The sequence below is a fragment of the Oryctolagus cuniculus genome, chromosome 10 (assembly GCF_964237555.1).
Source record: "Oryctolagus cuniculus chromosome 10, mOryCun1.1, whole genome shotgun sequence".
Taxonomy (NCBI): Eukaryota; Metazoa; Chordata; class Mammalia; order Lagomorpha; family Leporidae; genus Oryctolagus; species Oryctolagus cuniculus.
This window is the reverse complement of record NC_091441.1, coordinates 116,024,376-116,043,376: the sequence shown is the minus strand read 5'-3', so window position 1 is coordinate 116,043,376 and position 19,001 is coordinate 116,024,376. Positions and strand designations below refer to the sequence as shown.

The 19,001-nt window shown below is 62.6% G+C and overlaps 1 protein-coding gene across 1 annotated transcript in view; it reads left to right on the top strand.

Moving 5' to 3' along the window:
* Positions 1-10,712: 10,712 nt before the first annotated feature.
* SLC6A1 (solute carrier family 6 member 1) overlaps positions 10,713-19,001 on the top strand; it is a 39,684-nt gene continuing 31,395 nt past the window's right edge. Inside the window, exon 1 of the mRNA XM_051851708.2 lies at positions 10,713-10,902. The gene's annotated coding sequence lies outside the window, so the exon portion shown is untranslated. The remainder of the gene's footprint in view (positions 10,903-19,001) is intronic.

The following is a 19,001-nucleotide window of genomic DNA, read 5'->3' as shown; positions in this document are numbered from 1 at the left end:
GGCGGGGGGCTGCCAGGCTCCCTGAGGGCCAGGAGCCCCGGGGCAGGGGAGGGGAGAACAGCGCCTTTCTGAGTTCATGACCCAGGATCGCTCTCTTCCAAAGAGGATTTGGGGGTCTCCAGCAGCACCCCCTCCCAGGCTGTGCCCCCGGCCCTGCAGGGGCCTCCAGCCAGAATGGGCCGGTCCCTGACCAGTGCTGGGACTGCCCCGGCCGCTGCTCAGCCTCCACACACCCCACACAGAGCTGTTTTCTGCTCCTGCCTTTGACAGATAAGTAAACTGAGGTTCACAGGGCAGCCCACCCTGCACCAGGCACTTACAGCCGCCTAATCCTTGGGTTGAGGCTTCCCTGTCCAGCCCTATTAGAGGGGTCACCTCCTCCAGGAAGCCCTCTTGGCAAACAGCCTGGAAGGCCCTGGCCTCAGGCATGCATATGGGTGCTGGGGCAGGCAGAGCAGGGAGTCTGGGGCCACCCCATCTTCTTTGCTGACCAATGAGAAGGAAGCAGCCATGCCAGCTCCATGGAGGGGGTGGGTGTCGCTCCCCCTCTTCGTGGAGGAACGACACTAAGCCCTGCCTAGGCTTCATATCTGAGTCACGGCACCATTATGTCGCTCCTCGTCTTCGTGGAGGAACGACACAGGACCCTGCACTGTTCTTCTGTCTGCTCGGCCCTTCCCGGGTTTGCTGCTGGTTCTTCCCGGGTTGGCTACCATCCCTTCCACCTCCGTGGAAGGGCGGTTCCCCCTGCCACATTCCCCACTTCCGCGGGGGAGCGGCACACCGCCGGCCGGCTCTCTCGGGGGCTGCACAGGTGTTCCCCTTAGATGTTCCTGGTGCATGCTGTCTCTCTCCTCCTTTATAGTCCTCTTCCACCAATCCCAACTCTGCTACCCACACGCCGAGTACGCTGCTCTCCTCCAATCAGGAGCAGGTCCCACAGTTTATTGGTTGAACTGGAGGCAGCTGTGTAGAAGCTGTTTCCCTTCTCAGTGCCATATTGTGGGAGAGCAGATGCATAAAATAAGTCTTAATTCCAGTAACTTAGTCTAGTCCGAGTTGCTCCCAGTTGCTCCCCACAGGTGGGGAGCAGCAAGTGCAGAGGCCCTGGGGTAGGAAGGGGCTGGGATTGGCAGGACACGCCCACATGGCTGCAGGGTGCAGGGGGTGGGGTGGGGTGGGAGGCCAGAGGGGCTCTGCAAGGTCACGGGGGCTTCCTGTGTGTTCCCCATCATGCAGAGCTCCAGGCCACCTGCTCCAGACGTCCCTGCCCATCCCCCAGGTCTCAGCTCCCTGCTCCAGACGTCCCTGGCCATCCCCCAGGTCTCGGCTCCCTGCTCCAGACGTCCCTGGCCATCCCCCAGGTCTCAGCTCCCTGCTCCAGACGTCCCTGGCCATCCCCCAGGTCTCAGCTCCCTGCTCCAGACGTCCCTGGCCATCCCCCAGGTCTCGGCTCCCTGCTCCAGACGTCCCTGGCCATCCCCCAGGTCTCAGCTCCCTGTCTCACTCAGGGGCTGGAGAAAGCAGTTTGGCTGCCAGGCCTTCCTCTGGTCCTCAGGTTTTAGGGTCTGGGACACCAGCAGCCACGGCTGGCCGGGCTGGGCCGTGAGCCTCTGGTTTGTAGGTTTCTGTTTCCCCAGCTCCTGTGTCTCCCTGGCGCATGGTGGGGAGGCTGAGACTGACTCCGTGCAGGCCCAGAACTGCCTGCTGCGTGGGGCCCGGCGCGGCATCCAGGCTCCTGGCTTGGCTGTGCCCAACATAGGGAACCCAGTTTTCACCTCACTGAGGTAGGAGGCAGTAATCTGGGTCAGGGACAGGGTACTTGTAAGAGGCCGTATAATCAGCGTGTACGTTTGTAGGCCACGTGGTCTCTGCCCCCTGGGCCAAAGCAGCCATGGACAGTACGTGATGTGGCCCGTCCCAATGGTGGTAGGCAGAACTGGGCTACCCCTGATCTAGGCGACCTGGCCATGGTATTGGTCAGGATACCTGAGGTCACCAAGCACCAGAATCCCTGTCCCAGCTGGCTTCAGGCTCAGCCTCCCCAAGGGCAAAAGGGCTTATTGGGCCTTGGAAGGAAGAAGTGCCACCAGGACTTCAGGCACGGCTGGATCCAGGAGCTCTAGTGGTTGTATTGAGACCCACCATGCCCGGGTTTCATGCTTGCCACACCCCTACCACATGTGTCCCTGTTTTAGCCTCACTGGGTTCAGGCCCTCCTGTCGCAAGGACGACATAGCTGTGAGTAGTGGAAGTCCCAGGATCACCCGGACTGGCCAGGCCTGAGGCTTGTGCCCACCTCACAGCAGCACCCTCCCCAGGGTCAATGTCGCCCTTTGGTTTGCCCTCATGGGACTGGTGCCTCATTGCCTGGGTTTGGGACTCCCCAGCCCTCTTGGGACAGGCACCTGTGTGTACCACGGTAGTCGGAGCAGCCCTGGCACTGGACGCCTCGGAAGTCCACGTGGCCCCCAGGTAGACAGTCGGCGCTCTTCCTGGTGTCCCTGCTCCTCCCTGGGTCATCGCAGCCTCCTCATACCTCCCAGGCCCACGCACTCCCTGTGTAGCCCACACTGTGCTCCGTCACCCACCAGCCTCCAGGTCCTAGGGCTCCATGAGCACCTGGGGCCCCACAGTGTCTCCTCAGCCTGGACTTGCTAGACAGAGTCCGAGTTAACAGGGACGTTCAAAGCTGTGTGACCTACAGCAAATCCCCATCCATCTCTGTGCCCTCAGCCTCCTCACCTGGAACTTGCGGATCCTAAGAAACCTGGGTCACTTCTAAAGTACAAAATCCCACAGAAACACGGGTGTCCCTGTACCTCGAGCCACGCCTTCCACCAGGCTGCAGTCACAATTCCTGCTCCAGCGGCTCTGCCCTCTCCTTCCACAGGCCCCACCCAGATAGGCGTGGCAGCCCCAGGGCCCAGCTCCAGGTGCCACACCCACCCTGCTTTGTCTCCTGCTCCCACACTTGCTGCTACCTGAGGGATTGTCCCCGGCTGTCCCCAGGTGACCCTCCTGCTGCTGGGCCAGTGCTGAGGAATGTCCTCTCTCCCTTTCCAGTGCACCTGTCCCCTGTGGCCAGCCAGGGTCACCCTTCCTCTGTGTTTTGAGTCCCATTCATTTTCTCCCCATGTGAACCAAGCAGCGAACCGCTGTCACCTGTGAGCCTGCGGCCAACAGAGGTCACGTGTGTTTTCCCATCACCTCATGGCTGCCGTGGAAGTCCCTCCAGCGCCGTCTCCGTCCATGGTGGCTTCAAAGCCGTGGTGACCACAGCCAGCCCTGGCTCCTGCCATCGGCTTCGCTCACGCAGAAGCGTCTGCACATCTAGGGCACGATGTCCACCCACAGTGCATATTCGTAGCTGTTCTGTCCTCACCTTGGGATCTCGGCGTGAGAGCCTGGTTCTGAGCGGGGCCAAGCCTCACGTGAGCACACAGAAGTGTCCACGGCACCCAGGTCAGTGAGGTCAGTTAGACGGCAGTATTCCCCCAGCTCTCCTCCACTCACCTCCCCACCCGCTGCATGCAGCTAGGGGGACCATCCACGCTCACGCCATGGTCCTTGCCAGCCCTGTCCTGGTGCTTCTGGAAGTACAAAGCAGGGGGCCACTGGGTCCAGTGGGAACAGGCCCTGCCGCCCGCCCCCCTCTCAGTTCAGCAGGACTGGGGCACTGGGTGTCCGTGCAGGTCCCACACCTCCCACCAAGCATGCAGGGTGGTTCCCTGGGAAGCACCTGTGGCTCACCCACCTGGGAAGGACAAGGACCACAGGAGAAGCCCAACCTTTGCCTCCCTCTGGTCTCTGCAGGGGAGCTGGCCTAGAACCCAGCAGCCCCGGCCCCGAGACAGGGCGTGCAGCCTCTGGGACACTTGCAGCCTCTCTCCGTCTCCACGAGCAGCCAGGAGTGCATGCAGAGGTCCGCTCTGAGACATGTGGCTTTGGAGCACAGCACAGAGGATACTGGTGGGGGCTGAGGGTTCAGGGGAAAGAGAGAACCTGGGTATCTGGGCAGTGGGCACAGTGGTGAAGTCGCTCCTTGGGATGCCAACATCCTGTACGGAAGTGTCTGGTTCCAGTCCTGGCTGCTCTGCTTCCAAGCTCAGTTCCTGCTAAGGGAACTGAGCTTGTGGGTCATAGGTGATGGCTCAAGTAGTTGGGTCCCTGCCACCCACATGGGAGACTTGGGTTGAGTTCCAGGCTTCTGGCTTTGGCTTGGCCCAGTCCTGGCTTTTGCTTGCATTTGGGGAGTGAACTGGTGGTTAGATGATGGATCTCTCTCTCTGTCTCTCCCTCTCTGCCTTTCAAGTAGACTAAATGACTAGATATAGAGATACATAGATAGATACATGGATAGATAGATACATAGATAGATAAGATACATAGATAGATACATACATACATACATACATAGATACATAGATAGACAGCCATAGATAGATGATAGAAGGATTTAAGAGTCGGAAGCCCCTGAGTGCCTAGAAGCTCCCCGTGGCACATGTGCGGCCCACGCAGTTTGGAAGAATGCGTGGGTCTGGGCGTGCTGTGACAGAGCAGGGCTTCTCTGAGGAGCTGCTGAGTGGGACGAGCAGGGGGCTCAAGGACCCAGGACTGTGGGGCCGTCCGCACACACACACAGCAGCGAGCCTGGCTGCCCGTCTGTGCACACTCACATACACAGCACGCTGTTCCCGCTGTGGGGTGAGGACGAGAGGATTGCTGCCCTAAGGACTGTGAGCGTTCCCACAGGTGGACCCCTGACTGGCTCGGTGATTCTGAGTATTCTGAAGAGGGGAGGGAGGGAGGGAGAAAGACCACAGAGGCAGGAGGAGTGGGTGGGAGAGGAAGGGAGGGGACAGGTGGTCCCCTCTTCCCGCACCTGCCAGTATCTCCCTAGCCGCCATCAGCCCGGGGCCCCAAACGCCGAGACCCGGGCTGGTGGTTTTCTCTCTGGCGGATTGCAGTTCCCGTCCTGGTGCCGCCTGCCCCTGCTGCGCGTCCTGCCCCCCTTGTCAGGCAGAGCCAGAAAGGACCTCACCGCTGGCCCCGCGCCTGGCCCTGATTGCCCATTGTTTCCGCAGGCGCGCTTCCCGCTGGGCTTCCCTCTCCCGGATCTATTCTAGGAAGTCAACAGCTTCCGCCTGGGATGAAAACGCCGAGTCCGCGTTTTCTCATCAAGAATGGTCCTGGGATTAGCTGCTCTGCGGATGGCAAATAAGGAAAACCGCGCGGGCTCGCGCTGCTCCAGCGCCTGCTCCCACACCTCGGCCCTGGGGGACAGTCGCCCCGGGCCGGGTCTGGCCTGCCCACTGACACCTGACCAGGAAGTCCTAGCATGAACTGCTGCTCTCCCGGAGTCAGCCCCTGGGGTTGGCACTCCAGTTGTCCCCCAACCCGGGCAGCTGGCTCGCCCGCCTCCTGGCGTGCGCATGGGAAATGCACGTGGTCTTAATGTCACTGCCCATGAACCTCCTGAAGCCCCTCCCTGTGGGTCGCCTCCCCTTCCCGCACCTCTGGAACACATGGGCTGAACGTGACTCCCCCTTCCCCGCCCCAGCAGTGCTCCCAAAGGAGCCCCAAACGAGACCCCTGCAACACCGAGGTCTGGACGCTAGCCGCGGCACATCTTCTGGAACATCCTAGGGTTCAGATCTGGTTGCAGTCCTCTGCTAGGTCAAGTTCAATGTCATTCCACGGTGTTTGGACACAGAGCAGTTTCCCCTGACCTGGTAAAGCCCCTCAGTGTGCACACAGAGGGTGGTGGACAGCGTGGTTAAGGATGCCCCACCTGTAGGGCCCAGGGAACTCCCACTTCCCTGAGCCTCTGTTCCCACAGGGACAGGCTGCCTGTGAACCCTGTGTGCAGTGAGTGAATTCATCCACACAGAGGGCTGAGCTTGGACCCGACGTGTGACGCAGGTGGTTGGTTCCACCCTAGGATCTGAGGAGATGGGGTGCGTATGACTCAGGCTCAGTCAACGCTGCATCAATGCCTTTGACTTCATCCTGTGATGGGAGAAGGATGTGTGTGAGGAGCGCTGGCAGCCATCCTGTCAACACTCGGGGTGAATGAAACCCTGAGGACAGGGGAAGGCGGACCCAATGCCGCTGACGACAGAGAGCCCTGGCCTCCCAGCTGTGCAAGGTGTTCGACTCCATCTCCAATCCCTGCAGCTGGAGGAAGGTGGGGGAAGGAAGCTGCTCCGGTCAGGAAAAGAGCGAGCGAGCCGGGTGGCCCTTGGACACCTTTGAGCAGTGACTCTGAGCTTCTCTCTCTCCAGCTACACAGGTGGCTGAAGCCGTCAGGAGCTGGTGCTGAGCTGGCAGAGGTGGAGCTGTTCTGGCTGAACCAAGGGTGATGTGACAGCTCCACACACAGGAGCTGGTAACCCTGGACCCCGCGTACCCTCACTGTCTCAGAGGCATAGGGTGGCCTGGGTGGGGGGAGCTCCTGGACAACCCAGGAGGCGAAGCCAGTCTCCCCAATGTTTCCATGACACCTGTTCCCCCCATGCCTGCCCCCCAGGCTTCTGCTCAGGCACGCCTTGGCCTCGCTCACCTCCTACCCTCCTCGGTTCCCACAGGAGCTCCTGCTCCAGGGACCTAGTCTGGTTGCTTGTCAGGTGCCCACAGGGGCAGGTGACTGACATCCCCATCCCCCGCGGGGGCGGCTGGGAGTCTGGTGGGGCCCAGCAGGGGTGCTCCTGCAGGGGCAGACTGCATCTGCCTTCCTGACCTCCCCAAGCTCAGAGCCAGGCGCCAGGCAGGCCAACGTAGCTGGGGGAGTGGGCCAGGCAGGGGGTGCTGCAGGTGTCCCGGTGGCTCCCATCCTGGGACCTGCAGAGTCAAGAGCCCAGCAGAGGGGAAGAAGGAGGTGCATATGTAAGGGCCAGAGCCGGGAACCTTGAGCGGCACTGAAGGGCCGGATGCAAACCCCGAGTGTGGAAGAGAATCCAGGGTGATGGGGTAGTGTCAACAAGTATAGAGCCCTACAGTGTGCAGGGCTCTCTCCCCACCAGAGGGAGAATGAGGACCCAAAGGGAGGCGGGGCAAGGCCCGGGAGGGGAGTCCAGGGCAGCCGGGCCAGAATCAGAGGGGGTTCACAGAGGCAATGAGGCGTGCAGGCGGCCTTGACCCCACACTAGAATCCTGGTAACTGGGGAGCAGTGGCCCCCCATCAGGGCACTAGCTGGCTTCCTCCTAGCACCCTCGCAAGGGGCACCCTACCTGCGTTTCACATTTTGCAGATAAGGCCCAAAGAGGTGAGGCCACTGGTGCACGGGTCTGTCTGGCTCCAAAGGGGAGGATGCCCCAGGCCACCTGCTGGGAAGGCGTGGGCAGGGAGGGGCAGGTGCGAGGAAGTGGGCCCCTGGGCAGGGGTCAGCGGGGGGAGGGTTGAGATCTCAGCACGGACAACCACGCGCATAAATATTTGCCCATTCAGCAAGGAGGCCGCTGGGAGAGCCATCTGCCCAGTCTGACTCGGGGACCGGAAGAGGAAAGGATCTCAGTCCTGCGGTCCCCCGCGGGGTCTGTTGTGGTTTCTCAAACAGCCGCACGACGTAATGGCTCTTCAGCTAATGGGGGAACCTGTGGCGTGAGAGGTGTAGAGAAAGCAACAGCAGCCCTTCTGAAAACAAACACGGAGGCTGCAGGCGGACCGCTGGGTCTCACAAGTTCTGGCAAGCCTGGAAGGTGCAATTCTGTGTTGTCATGGAGACAGAGTCTGCCAGCAGCAGCAGATGAGGGTCTTGGGCAGCAGGCAGGAGAGCAGCCTCCAGCCTACACCTGGCCAGCATGACCTTGTTCTGCTCCGGAACACTCGGCAGCTCCCCAGTGCCCTGAAGGTCAAGGCCGGGCCATAGACCCACAGGCAAGCCCGGCAGGCCCATCCCCAGGCTCCCCACGGTGTCTCTCACAGACTGTGTTGTCTGTCTCGCACCCAGCAGGTGCTCCGTGTGCATTTGTGGAGTGAAAGAACACATGGATGAAACAGTTCCTTAAATGAGGCTACTCAAACTTTAGTCATTTGCAAACCAGCCACAAGAGTTTTTGCAAAAATCTGTGCCTACATCTATTTTTATTTACTTAAATATTTTCCTTTTTTAGATTAAATAAGTGCATCTCAGAAGGAAACTTTGCATCATCGTGGAACTGGAAGACCAGTACGACTTGCCAGAAATAGGTCTCCAGGGACGTGAACACAAGGGCACACGGCTCGCTCACGGAGCGCCACCCAGGGACTCGGCACTGGCAGAGCAAGGGCACAGGGAGCTGCTCCACTCCGTGCCAGGCCTCCTCGCTGCCTGGCTGGGAACGCCGCTCCGCAGGGCCCACCACCCTAGCTCACGGGGGTGCGTGCTAGTTCTCCCTAAGCTTCTAACCCAAGCCCACAGCAGCCTCCGGTTCAAAGCGCAACACTCCTGCATGTTAGGGAGCGCCCCGAGCCCCCAGCGTGGTCTGCTGTTTGAGACCACATGCCGGGTGCAGTCACGGGCTCCCCATCCCTCGAGACGGGTGCACAGACGCCCGACAGTGTGGGGGACTGGAGAGACCACCCGACCGTCAGAAGGGCCCCTCAGAAACCGGCCTCACACCCCAGCCGGCTTTTGGATGTAGGAAAAGAAATTGAGAGCAACAAAGAGAGAGCGGAATCGACTTCCGATCAGGACTGTAAGGGCAAAGGCAACAATTATGAGCAGGGTTACCTAGGAAACACGAAGGAGGCAAACGGGGATTTGTACTCCTTTGTAGAAGTAATTTGCAATCCAACACTGGCTTACTGAGGACATCACTGAACTCACACAGGTCTCAATGAGCAAAACGGAACTCCCTGGTTTAAATAACGGACACCACGCTCGGGCGTAGCTGGACCCAGGGACTCAGCCTGCCGCCCGGCCCTCATTTCCTTCTGGGTTATTTCAGGTGGGGCCAGCCCCGGGGGACCCTGGCGGAGACCTGGCTCCCTTTTGACAAGAACTTTAGCAAAAGTCCCACGTGGAGGTCTGCTGTTGAGACATTCGTCCGTCCCGCATGCCCTCCCCGAAGCCAGGGTGCGGGCTCTGCCTGCCCTAGGTCACGCGTCCCCACTCCCACGCATGAAAGTGCAGATGCCGTGGCCTGAAGCAGCTGAAGCCGGGGTCAGGCAGCAAACACATCCTTTGCTGCCGCCCGGAGCTGCGCGCCACCCCTCCATGCACACAGCTCGGATCCACGCGGCACTTCCTCCAGGAAGCCTTCTCAGCCTGTCCCCCGCTGGCCCGTGTGTGTGTGTGTGTGTGTGTGTGTACGCGCGCACGCACTCCCGGCACGGGGGGGGGGGGCTTGTGGGCGTGTCTGGGAAAGCCTGTCCCTTGCTGGCCCCTATTCACCTTGTGGTCTGTGGCCCAGGACAGTGCCTGGCTCACAGCTCACAGGACTTGGTGCCCTGCTGCCGGGTGGACTCCATGCTTGTGGGAGGCAGCATGGCGAGAGAGAAGCTAGTGTGGCCCTCTCAACCAGTGTTTTGCAGGACCCCAGAATAGATGCAAGGGGATGGGGGTGTGCCACAGTCAGCGAGTGGCAGCCCTGCGGTCAGAGAGATGAGGGGAGAGGCCAGGGCTGGAGAGAAGGTGGCCAGGGCCCCAAGTGCAGGGCCTTTGCAAAACAGGGCAGGTGGCCAGCACGTGGCAGTGGGGGAGGGGGAGGCGAAAGTCCTTGAGGGCTGGGCTGGGGTTGGCTGTAGGGGAGGCCGCTGGGGCAGCCCTCAGATTTCCAGATCGGGCAGGGTCTGCAGGTGCGCTGTGGTGCAGTGGGTTAAGCTGCTGCCTGTGAAGGCTACATCCCATATGAGTGCTGGTTGCAATCCTGGCTGCTCCACTTCTAATCCAGCTCCCTGCTAACGTGCCTGGGAAAGCAGTGGAGGATGGCCCAAGTGCTTGGGCCCCTGGGAGACTCACATGAAGCTCCTGGCTCAACAGACCTGGTGTTGCGGCCATCTGGGGAGTGAACCTGAGGATAGCAGATCTCTCTTAACTCTGCCTATCAAATACATAAAATAAAAAAATCCTTGCAGACCTAGAAGGAGGAAGAAGACTGGGGCTGTGCTGCTGCCCGGAGCAGCCTGCAGATCCTGCTTCCCTGTCACCTGTTCCCCATCTGTCCATGCACCCCCTGGCCACGGTCTCCGTGGCCCACCACACCTGTCCCAGGAGCAGGCCTCAGGTAGAGCAGCCCTCCCCCAGCCCCCAGCTCAGCAGGCAGGGAGGGGGCAGGCAGGCGGCTGCCTGGTCACAGGGACCACAGGGAGAGGGGAGGGGGCCGCAAAAGAAAAGCTTAGAAGGTGATCCAAGGAGGGCCCAGGGAGGAGAGGGAGCGGAGCGAGAGGGAGAAGGGGGGAGCGGCAGACGGAGGAGGGGGGAGGGGAGGAGGGGGGAGAAAGAGAAGGAGGAGGTGAGAGGAGGTGGGAGGGGAGGGGTTGGGAGAAGGGGGTAGAGATAAGGGGAAGGAGGGGGGAGGTGGGGGTAGAGGGAAGGGAGTGGAAGTGAGAGGAGGGGGAGGTGGGAGGAGAAGGATCTAGGAGGGGGAGGTGGGAGGCTAGGGACCGGTGGCAGGCTGGGAAGCTCTGAGGCGGCGGCGGCGGCGGCGGCGCGGGCAAGCCCCTCCCCCGGCGGGGCGGGCTCCCCGAGCCGGCCCCGCCCCCACCGCGCCGGCCTCGCCTTCGTCCTAGCTGCCCCGCGTCCCTCCTCCCGCCCTCGGAAGAGCGAGCGAGCGGCGAGGTTCCGGGCGAGCTGTGTCGAGCCCAGGAGCCGAGGAGCGGGGAACGCAGGCGTCCCGAGCCCGGAGCGGCCCCGCGCACCGGAGCGGCCGAGGCTCCCCGCGCAGCGCCCGCCGCGGGCCGCGCAGCCCCGGCCGCAGGTAGGAACGCGCGGCCGGCGTCGGGGCGCGGAGGACGCAGGGACTGCCCGGGCGGGACGCGCCCGAGCCCCGAGCCCCGAGCCCCTGCCGCGGGCTGGGCTGGGCGGGTGGGGGGCGGGCACCCCAAGACTCCGGCCCATCGCGTCGCCCCTGGCTTGTGACCCAGCGTGTGCCCGCACGAGGGGCGCGGTGACCGCATACCCCCGCCCGGTGGCGGTACCCCTCGGACCGCCGAGCAGGCGTGGATTCCGCTGCAGCCGTCGAAGCGCCCTGCGCGGTCCCAGGGGGTGGTGGGCGCGGGGAGTGAAGGTGGCAGCTGCGTTCGGGTGGCCGGGAGCCGCTGCCCGGGGCTCGGGCCGGCCGAGCCCACCTGGGGGCGCGCCATTTATCCCGGGAGGGCTTCAGCCGGGCAGAGCAGCGCCTTTGCGTTCTGGGACAGCTCCAGCTCGCCGGAATCCGGAGCCGAGCGCACCAGCGCGCGCGCCGCGTCCGCCCTACTTTCCCCTGGGGCTGTGAGCTCCCTGCGTGCGGGCTGGAGTTCTTGTGTCCGCTTGCCAGCCCGGGAGGCCACCCTCCCTATCTTGCCTTTCGTCCCCGGCGTGAGAAAAAGGGACGACGATGCCTGCCTTAGTTGCCCTGACCAGCAGCGGTCCATGCGCAGACCCCTTGTGCGCGCCCGTTTCCGCTGGTGGCACCCGCAGATGTCCTTTGCTACGCTTGGCTCGGTCTTCAGGTGAGGATCTCAGACCTGGCAGCTCCTGCACAGAGGCTCTGAGCTAAGACCCTCCCCCTGTAGACGTGAACCCCGAAGGAGAAAATTGGATTAAAAAAAAAAAAAGCCAAATAACAGCCCTCTTGCCAGTGAGGGGCTGAAGCACCTGCTCCGGCTCCCAGAAAGCTCATCCTTAAGAGGCAGGAGAGGGGGGCATAAGGGGTGGATAAAATGACGCCTGAGCTTTGGTGACAACCCAGATCAGACCGTGTCGCCTGCGTGGAATTTGGGGCCAACCTTTGTTTTTCTGCGGCATGCAGGTGGGTGTTTGGAGAAGGAGAGGGGATGTCTGGTGCTGGACAAGGCTTAGACTCTCTCTCAGGGTCCCCTGGGGGCAATGTATTCATGGGGGAATGCCTTCAAACAGTTACAAAACAAATATGGGGACTGGGGACCCACAGGCATCCTGGGAGCTGGCTCCAGCTCTCTCTCTGTGTAGAACTCTGGGAAGCCTTGAGCCAGTGGCCATCCGGTTGGAGCGCCTCCCAGGCGGAGGGAGGGCGGGAGGAGAACTTGCCCTCAGAGGTGTGAGTCCCTGGGGGAGGGAGAGGGGGAGAGGGGGAGAGGGAGGGCCCCGCCCCAGAGCAGCGGGGCAAAATGGCTGAGCCTCCCTGGCCTCAAATAAATCATCAGGCACACAGCAAACAAAGGGAGCGCTCTGTCTCCAGCCAAGCGCTGGCCCCGTGGCCAGTCCTCGGAGGGCAGACAGTGAGTCCCAGGGAGAGGCGGCGTCTGAGTGCAGGGCTTCCCTGGGAGCCACACAGGGAGGCAAATCAGGGCCTCCTCTCGCCAGGACCGCAGGTTTGCCGAGAAGTGGGTCCCCGGGAACTCGGGTGAGGGTGGGAGGGTAGAGGGTGAAGACGAGGCAAGTCGCGTTCATCTGACCTAAGCGAGCCGCCCGACAGCCTGGCTGCCCCGGGCACCCCGGGGCTCACACGCCTGGCAGCCCCGGAACGTCGAATGCTGTGTGTGTGTTTGCGCATGGCCCAGCACGCAGCAGGAACTCAACAGATGCTTTAGAGTGAAAACGGTGCTTGCAAGGACCCACCTGCCTTTCTTCCTGTCTGCTCGAGCCAGGAGGGCCGCAGGCCGGGGCCTCTGTGTCCCTGGCTGGGGCCGAGTGAGCTCTGGCCAAGGGTTTGCTTTGAGACGGGCACTGCCATTTCTTGGTTAGGTGACCTTGGGGATATGTTCTCATTCCGCTCGGAGGGAAGGGAGCAGTGAAATCCCCCACGGTGCCCGGCTCCTCATCCCTGCGGTGACCCGGCGCAGCCCATGCTGCTCTGGCCTCCACTTCAGAAGGCGGAGGACTGAGAGAGATCGGGAAGTGACTTGCCCAAGGGCGCATAGCTGGCAGGAGGCTGGGCCAGGATCTGCCCCGCGCTGTGATGCACTTGCTTGCAGGCCTCAGGCCTTGCTTCTCCTCTGTGAAGTGAGGAGGTAGGTTTGGGGCACCGAGGATGGGATTTAGAGTTGACAGTGAGGCCCCGTGGGTTTGCCTTGTTCCTCTGCCTTTGCTGGCACGAGATGTGCAGGAGCCACATCAAGTCAAGCACCAGTGTCGGGCGGCTTCTTGCCCGTGCCACAAAGACGCCGTTCCTCTTGCTTTCGGGAGACACAGGCACAGAGCCAGCCCCAGAAGCTGCAGCCTTGCCCGCCGCCTCTGCCCTCCCTGTGCCTGTGCCGGCAGGCAGGTGAGAGCCCAGGCCGGCCCCTGCGGGCTGGCCCCAGGTGAGCCTCCCTTCCACTGATGCCAAACCCAGCCCCGCTGTGGCCTGGCTCCCCAAACGGGCACTGACACGTGAGTGTCGGCAGGCCTGTCGCACCGTGTCAGAGCTGCGCCTTCATTTCAGCCGTGCAGAGCCGCCGGCTGGAGAGCAGGGGGGCAGGGCGCAGACCCTGCTGCACTGGAAACAACCTTGAACTGACTCCAGGTGCGGGCTGCAACCCCTGCCCCACCCCAGCTGAGATGCATGGCTCTGTGGTGTGTGCCTTGTGCCCACTCCCCACGTGGGTCGGGCACACATGGAGGTCGGGCACACGTGGAGGTTGGGCACACCTTTCTGCAGACTGTGCCGTTCTAGAAGGAAGAGAGGCAGGGAGAGCAGATGTGGACCACACAATCAGACCTCCCGGGAGATGCATCTCAGGGTGTTTGGGGGCCGTGGAGTACCTTCCTCCATCCCATAATCCCCCGCAGACCTGCGGAGCAGAGCCCGTGGCTGGGGAAGGCGGCGATTGAGGTGGGAGCTGCCTGCCCAGGCTCAGGTGTGAACACGAGTGCACGGGGCTCACGGGCAGTCATTAACACCCAGCAGTGTCGGTCCCAGGACAGCAGCAGGAAGGCCGGTGGCCTTGGCGAGTTGTCGGGGAGTAGTTCACGGAAGTCCTTGTGCCTTGTCAGGCCCCTGGGAGGCAGCTGGTGTGATGATCCTAGACCAGAGAGAGCTCAGAGGAGGGCAGTCCCAGAACTTGCTGCTCGAGCCCAAGCCCATCCACACCGGGGCCTGGCTCTCTGCCGCCACACAGCCCCCAGTGACCTGACGGCCCCACTGAGGGAGCCACAGGGTCTACAAAGCACGCCTCCTCCACCACCACCACCACCAGGGAGCACTGCCGGCTCCCCGGGGAGCAGAGCGGGGCAGGGGGGCAGGGAGACGCACTTGTCCCCAGATGCTGGACTTGGTTTGGACAGAGGCGTCCAGCGGGTCCCACGTTGTCTGTGACCTGTGCACCCCACCACCTTGTCCTAACTTTGGGGCATCTCCCTGCCGGTCGCCTGCGTCTCGATGCTTGGGAAGCCGCAGAGCACAGCCTGAGGAAGCCATCAGCTCGCGCACTGTGATCTGACGTGACACAAAAGCTGCATCCGATTCCGTGCAAGCTGCCTTCGGCAAATGACCTTCTATTTTTACATTTCTCACAAATTGGAAATTTCAAGGAGGCTGGATCTTGAGAGCGATTGGCTGTGGCATTCCGTGAACCGGGGATGGGCAGCTCAGTGGAACACACACCACGGTAGGGTGTTGGGGTGCGGGTGGGGGGCTGGCTGGGCCCCTGGCATGCAAGCCAGACCAGGCAGTGCGAGAGTCAGTGGCTGCCTGGGACAGTGGCCCGCAGCCCTGCCCACCTGTCGGCTCCCTGGTGTCTGCTGATCAGTGTCTCCTGCCAGCTCTTGAGTTAGCTGAGCTCTGGCCAGAGGGACGGTGAAGGTCAGAGATGCCCTGAGAGGCATGGGCAGCAGGTTGCTTCGGCGGCCTTGTTGTTGGGTGAGGTGGTTCTGTGCGGGGAGGGGCAGCCCCGCAATGAAGACATTTCCAACAGGGCTGCTGTGAGCTGCGCTGGACAGCACCAGACAGCTGGCCCGGAAAGTGTTCTTGCGGCTGCTAGGTTTCAGGGCCAGGGGAAGCCAGCGGGCACCCGTGAGGTCCCGGAGAAGAATCCATAGGTCAGGATGACCTTGACCCAGAGGAGGCTGCTTTGCACACAATGTGCGTACACGCACACTTGCACACTTGCTTCGTGCTGCTGTCAGATCTCACAGTGTGCCAGGCGTCTTCTCTCGTGACGCCTGCAGTAGCCCCACGGTAAACTGAAGATGATTGCGTCGCCGCTACCCATGTTCTCCCCAGCACTGGATGGGCAGCTGAGGCTGAGTCCCGAACTCGCGTTTCTGTCTTACAGTCTCCCAGACCGGGGTAGGGGGGTCACTTCTGAGGCCACTTCTGAGTTCGCCGGGTAGTCCCCGGAGCCGGAGCAGCCCACATCTGGCGGGAGGCAGGGACTGGGTCTGTATGGCGGCCCAGGGAGGCGCGGCCGTGAACTTTGGGAGCCAAGGGCCCTGTGTCTCCTCGTTCTCCCATAGCTGAGCTCCGACCGGGGAGTCCTTGGCCATGCCCAGTGTTGGAGCCGAGCGTGACGGTTCAGCCGGGGGCCCGTTCAGTCTCGGTTTCACCGCCTCCGAGCAACGCCTGAGTTGAGAGTAGCTCGCCTGGGATCAGGAGACAAAGCCCCGCGAGAGCTTTTTCCTCCCTGGGTGGAGAGGAAGGGGTGGGGGGCTCCGACACACACACGCTCATCCGCGTGAGACTGGATGAAACGCAGCAGGGCGGCCGTGAGCTGGCATAGAAGGCCCCGCAGCCTTGGCACCCAGGGGGGCACGGAGAAGGGTTCCCGTGGACCAGTGCGGGGAAAGACGGCCCAGCCAAGAGCGTGGGAGGGGGGATGTGGGATGGAAACCCCCAGGCTACAATACACTCCCCTGCCTCTGGACAGTCGCTATGCTGAAGACGGACCTACCCCACAAGTTCTTGAAGCTTCCTTGCAGGGCACAGGGGAGCAGGAGACCTGAGGGTGTCCCACGTGCCCTGGCTGCATGCTGAGGACCGGGCGCCTCCCAGGCCTGGTGCCTGTGCCAAGGCCGTGGGCTTCACCCCACCCCCTGCAAGGCCGGTGCTAGGGTGCACCTTGGCCAGAGGAGGTCGCAGCCAGAGCAGCGGGGTCGCTTGCCCCAGGTTTGGGCCAGGTCTTCCCCATGCCAGCACCCGTGTGCTGCATCCCGCTTGTCTCTTTCTGTGCCTCTGAGGAGCGAAGGGGGTCTTTCCTCCGTGTCTGCCATTTCCAGCGGTGCGGGAAAGGGCTGAGACTGGGCGAAAACACAATGCAAAGGCCTCCAAGCCAGAAGCCCCCAGTATCCCAGGCAGCCCACCTGGGCTGCAGCCTGAGCTCCCTCGGAGACCTTGGCTAAGGGAGCCACCGGCACGGCCGTTCCTGGAGCTGGAGGTCAGAGACTCACCTATGATTTACAGAAACATCGGGCTCGGGGCCGGAGAAGCAGGAGCCGTTCTGTGGAGATGGGGTTCAAGTGCACGGGGGCGGGGGTTGTGTCTTCTGAGCAGGCTGCCTCGAGGGGACATGGAACGGTCCAGCCATGCGCCCCCGAGCTGAGCACTTGGCAAGCAGTGCCCCAGACCCTCAACAAGGAGGCCGAGGCTCAGGCAGCTCTGGGGGCTGCCCGAGGCTGGACCGTTGGCTCCTTCAGCCGTGCAGAGCTGGGCTCAGACCCGGGTCTGCAGGACCCCTGGGCCTGGGCTCCCAGCTTCGAGAAGGAGGCGGGAAATCGCTCCCTGCCTGGCCCCTGGCCGCCTTCTCTGGGCTTTGCTTTCTCCATCCCCAGAGCCAAGGATTTGGGCTGTGGAGCAGGACCCCGGCCGCTCCCCGCACCAGGCAGCAGCCCTGCAGGCAGGGGGCGGGGGTTGCATGCCCGCTTCCTCCGCTCCTCCTCCAGCTCCCCCAGAGCAGGGGTGGGGTGGGGGTGGGGTAAGAGCCCTTTCTGCAAATGGCAGTGAATGCACACAGCGCTGGCACAGCAGGTGCAGCGCTGTCGGTTATGCCGCGGGGACTAACGGAGACGCCGGCCCCGCGCCTCTGGGCTGGCAGCAGTGTGCTCAGGAGCGGTGCCAGGGGCCCAGACGAGAGCACAGCCGTTCCCTCCCCAACCTGGGAGGCAGACAGGAGCCACACGGCCAAGGGCCCCCCCCGACCCCAGCTCTGGCCGAGCGGCTCTTTGGACAGGGCTCTGTGGTGGCTGCTCTAGGGGCTTTTCTGGGCAGTCTGGATGGGCCATCTCCAGGGCCAGGTGTGGGCAGCAACCGGGCGCAGTAAACCTACTGTGTGCCGGGCTCTGCTGTGGGCGTAAGCTCAGCGTCAAAGCCACAAACCCGTCACAGCCCAGCTGCTGCGTTTTCTGGAGTCTGGTGTGCCTGGCTTGGAGTGGGGCACACAGTAGGCACTTTCCTCCCGCTTAGTATGATTGCTTCAGTGAGCCGGGCGCAAACCCAGGTGGGCTCCGGGACAGGGGGCAGGCAGGCTCTTCTTGAGCGTCAGTGGCCCGGCCTTCCTGGACAGCTTGTCGCTGGGCTCAGAGGAAGAACTGGGCTTGCCATTGGCTGGGTCACCACGGATAACGCCCTTGCCTTCTGTGAGCCTCAGTGTGCACATCTGTGAAATGGGGGAGACTGAGGGCTGTGATGCTGCAGGCAAAGCACACCTCCTCGCCCCCCCGAGGCCCAGAGCTGGAGATGGCACAGACCCTGTGGAAGCCGCACAGCAGGGGTGAGTGTGGCAACCCACATCAGCCTCATGTGTGTCCTGGGAGTTAAAGTCTCGCTCAGACCCCCGCTCACTTCTATCAGCCCTGACTCTGTCCCTGTCTCGCTGGATGCAGGAAGCCATTTGTTTGGGTTTTCATAAGCTAGAGAAAGTCACAGAACCCCCCCACACACACCCCTGTGATGCAGACGGGTAAACTGAGGCCTCCAGAGGTGCCCCAGGCCCTGCAGGTGCTAGGACCCAGAGCGTCTCACCCCTGGCCCTCAGCAGCCCAGCTCCACGGCTGAGAAATTATTAAATAGAGTTGGTGGAAGGACTCTGGTTGCCGTGACAACGGAGCCTGTGTCCTCGGAGATAATGGCGTTGCACAGGCGGGGCGATGCACCGTGAATGCTGATGTTCGAGCCGCTGGCACGCGGAGGGGACTGTGTCCCGAGGGGCAGGCCAGGGGCCCGCGGCGTGGGCAGCCCGTGGGACGCTTGCCTTGTCTGGTCGCAGGGCCCGGGCTCCCCCTGCAGCAGGGAAGGCCTGGAAGGAGGCTGGACCCGTGCAGTGGGGCTGGCACTGGGAGCACCCGAATTCTGGAAAGACTTGGGGAGCAGGGAAGAGGCCAGCCAGAGAGGAGGGGACGCAGCGTGGCCTGGTGGCCCAGACCGTGCACTCCGGAGCCCAGGGCACGGCCCTCCCCGCTCTCTGTCACTGTCTGCCCGGGGCCTCGTCCTTTACATCTGCACAGTGGGGTTGATACCAGCACCTGCCCCGTAGGCCGTGTCACGGCCATCACTCAGGGGCAGTGGATCTCGTTGCTAACGAAGGAGGGGAGCTAGAAGCATCCACTCACGGCCACAAGTGGGCTTGTGATGGGCACAGCTAGACGAGTGCAGGAGGCTAGAAGATGGACAAAAACGCAGGTCCCTGTGATGGGCGGGTCTCAGTGCACGTGTGTGGTCCCCGCAAACCCCCCCACAGCTGCACACAGCAGCAGGATTTTCTCTTTCCTAGCTGTGAACCCTTCCTTGTGGAAGACAGCGTCGCACCCGGGCCCTCCCTGTGCCGGTCCTGCCCAGCTGGCCCAGTGTGGGCAGCGCCCTCGGCAGGGGCTGGACGATGTGGGGTTAACACCCAGAGAAACCCCAAAGTGAATCATTTGCATGCTGGCCAGGGAGGCAGCTGGCTGTCGACCCCTGGCCCCGTTTCGGAAGCAGAAGGAGGATGC